Here is a 4,464-nt window from a genome sequence, read left to right on the forward strand (position 1 = left end):
CAACAAGTCATGGAGCTCTCTCTCTCCTCCGACAAGGACTAAAACCAAATCCTATGCTGACTTTCGATATTATTCTTCCAAACATACCGTATTCAAATCCGATAGTATCCATTATAGGCCCAATGACCTTATCTCATCAAACACAACTATTTTATTGATATGTCACACCAATACAACCTAAAGCCACAACCATGCAATCTGTGCACCAATAAGCAATAGTTCCAATGTACTCAAACATGGAAAATGACTCAAATGAGAGAACCATCCCGCAAGTTCAACAAGTGTCACCACAAACACAAAGCTATGAACCCATCACACCTCAATAACCTTCTCACTTGAACTCTGCTACAAGTCCCAAATAGAACCATATCGGGTGTGCATATAACTAACAAATCAAAACCCCTTGTATCCTAGAATAGTAATACATAGAACATATCAGAACATGAACATGATCAATTCTAACCGAATGTCACACATTTCAGCAATAAAAGTGCCGAGTTAAAAAATCTTACCCGGTGTAGAATACACATCCTCATTGGACCTACCAATGGGCCACCTCCGGGCATCCCCAAATGGATAAATGGCCCTCCAAAAGTCCAAAACTACCAAACCATAGCACGTACTACCATCTAACTATTTGGCCTCATCTTCATAGTCGGCAACCCCAAAATAATCTGCTTCTAAGAACCACAGACTCAAAATCCATAGAACACATGAATCACCATAGCCGATTCCAACTCCACCACTCAAATGACTAACACATCTCTCATACATAATCATCCCCATGAGAAATACTTCTATAATTCTTCCATGCCATATAGCAAAATCTAAACATCAGCGGTCGATCAACCAGTCGAGTACTGCAATACCAATGCAGTATCCGTAAGTCAAAACACAGTGCGCCTTCTAAAAGGCGCACCCTTCCATGTTGTCTAAGAAATCATGACCTTCCCTTAAAAATGGAACTGTGACGTTGCACATGCAAAACATAATCCCACACGATACACCACATCTATCATGCCATCATATGAAAACACGAGAACCTCATTATCGATCCTGTGTCACAAGTAGATTGTATACTCGATTTGATAGCAACATTCCACTTGATCCCATGCAGGAGAAAATCATAGCACGCCACATACCCCCCATACCTGTAGATAAATCCATCTCAAATTATGGTAGAAATAATCGGGAACACTTCGAAACTCATTTGCACATAACCAAGCCATTAGAATTGAATCCCCCTACTTAACCAAGCCACGCAGGTCGCCAATCCCAAGAGTATTTCCCCAAAATATTTGTAGAGACTCAGATCATAAGTACCCAAAGAACCGATCATATCCATTACCGTGCTGATCTAACCTACTACCAGGTTGTCCTATTTTTTCGAGTTCCTTCCAAATTACCCACAAGTTGACACTTCTCCTTGCCAAAACACCACGATCCTTACCCAAAGCTCACCACACGAGATCCTAACATAAAATCACACTGCCCTAAGGTCCATATGCCGTTGTATTCCCTCTTAAGCACCCCAAAAGTACCATAACTGAGACACCCACTCTAAAGAGACCTTATGTGAATCTAAAGTCGTTTCTTTCACCTACTGATACTGAAATGTAGAATCCATAATGATATAGAAATACAGTGAGTCTCGACACCATCCACTGTAAACCTCAAATTCTACACATATACAAATCCGTAAAAAATTCTCAATTGTTACATATAAATCTTGAATCCATTAGAACCTTCTTGAGATTCATCCACTGTTGAAATCTTAATTGCACCGCCCAAATGGGCCGAATGACTTGTTCCCCATTAGCACGACAACACCCACAAAGGTAACCCTACCTTAACGCAACCAAGCAAATTGCTACCCATGCGCATTACATCCGTCACGAAAAATAACTCAATCATTCCATGATTCCCATATACCCAAAAGGTGTAATACACCATGCATCCAGAAATTTCCTTGCTTAAGTAATCCTTAATACCAGCCTCTGCAAATCATAACCGATCCACAAGTATGCCTCAGAACGAAACCAATACAACATGTAACCATGCAATCAAATCGTCGATAACACACTCCCCCACTTGGCACAAAGCCATAGATCAAAACATTCGATAAATCACAATGCCCATACCATATTACTGTTATAATACCACAGTGAGATTTAACTAAATCCTTCATAAGCTCATGTAACACAAACCATATAATACCTCAAATCATCTGCTAAGCTCGCATTCATCCTGTGACGGTTAGGTCAACTCTCTCAACCAATCAAAACTAAAATAGCAACACCTTTACCTAATGGTAGAAAAGAAAGCCTCCACACAACATCAGAAGGATCACACATCCGTAGATTACCCCGCAGGTGGTAAACCACCTGCTTAGCCTCAAACTGATATCTCTCTATACCCTTTTACAACCACCACTACTACGTAATCATTTAGTCTTCCTGAGACTGAACTCATCAAAAAGACATGAAAATCTAATCCGTTCCACAAATGAAATAACACGAAAAAATTTCTCTAAAACCTTCATAACTTGAGACTATATGACACATCCGCAAATATCGAGCATCCGATAGTCCTTTGCACATCTCAAGCAAACTCTTCCCGTCACATTCAAACCATCTGAACACATCCCGCAGTCACATCCTACTCATCATATAGCCATCCAACCACTCACCGAGCCACCAGTCCCACTCATAGGGACACCACTGGATATAGAAGTCAAAAAGCACATGCTCACACAACTAAAACTACCAAGGCTAAGCTGGGGTCCCAATCAGGCCTCAAGTCCTCTAGACTAGCCCATCACCGAAACTTAAAAACACATCTTGCACCTCATCCATGGAATCCATAATCCATCGATATACAGTTGATACCTAGCGCTCACATGCGCATACGAGTGAGTGAAAGGAATTCAAAGAGATACTCTTCAAGCTGAATCAATGTGGCAAGATAAGGAAGGAAAGATGGGAAGTTTATCCTAAATTGCCTGTAGCCTCTCCAAGATAGGTATGGACGTCATCATATCGATTCGTAAGACTCTACTAGACACTTGCTCATGACTCGTAAAACGTATGAACCTAGAGCTCTGATACTAACTTATCACGACCTAGAATTTAACTAGTCGTGATTGCACCTAACCCGACCCTCTAGGTCAGCCAAAAAGCAACAATCCAATTCAAAAGAGATTAACTGAGAAAATAAATGATGAAATATCTAAGATTTTATACAAAATCTCAAGTACTGGTAGTACAAGTCATGAGCCACTAAGACTTAGATTTATAATACTAAAATGGATTAAATACAACATATGTTTGAAATGTATATGAATAGTATCCGAATGTAAAGCTACCAAGGATAAGTGATAGCCATAACTGGGTCGCAGTTAGATCTTCAATGCCAGCCCTCGCCATACACAACAGCATCAACACAAGGATCTACACACAAGGTGCAAAAGTGTAGTATGAGTATAACCTACCCCATGTACTTAATAAGTATCCTAACTAACCTCGGCGAGATACAAGAAGCAAGAACTATAAATGATACACACCAATGCTTGTACAGTTCATAATTTCAACAAGTATAGAACATATATATGATCAGTCAACAAAACTCCCTAGTAAAACCACTTTGATGCTCAAAATTCTTTGTTTAAAATATTATGCTCAGTCAACAATCGAACATAAAAGGAAGTTATGCAAGTGAATCAGGTGAATAGTCAATAAAATTGCAAGTAAAGATGACATGCAATAACCAAATATCAGTACATTGCAGCGCACAACCCGATCCAAATATAGTAACCAGCTCTCCCAGAGCTCACATCAACCACAAACCACTTGGTTTCTCACAATCCGCGTGTACCCTAGGGGATGGATCTATATCCACGTGCTGCATGAACAACACTCGTGATAATAATATCAACCGCACGAACAACTCACGTGCTGCACTATCAACTCACGTGCTATAATATCAATATTTTTATCTGCACGGATAACTCACATATTGCACGGACAACTCACATGCCAAAAGTATCATTCTGCACGGCGTAGTTACAGGCATAACAACACAATCTTCCCACGTGTGGTCACAGGCACAATATCATAATCCGCCCGTCATGGTCACTAGCATAACAACAAAATCTGCCCGACGTGGTCCCAAGAATAATATCATAATCCGCCCGCCATGGTCAAAGGCAAAACAACACAATCCGTCCGGTGTGGTCACATGCAAAATATCATAATCCGCCTGGCATGATCACAGGCATAACAACACAATCCGCCCGGCACGATCACATGCACCCATTCCAAATTATATTACACAGAAGCAAGTATACAAGAACACATGTATATATTGAATAAATATCATATTTCATGCTCCTGGACTGGTACAATAACATCCTAAAGTGTAGGCATGTGCAATGTGTGCTATCATAGCTCAAATTAACAATTTATC

Source organism: Nicotiana tomentosiformis, chromosome 3 (assembly GCF_000390325.3).
Source record: "Nicotiana tomentosiformis chromosome 3, ASM39032v3, whole genome shotgun sequence".
NCBI lineage: Eukaryota > Viridiplantae > Streptophyta > Magnoliopsida > Solanales > Solanaceae > Nicotiana > Nicotiana tomentosiformis.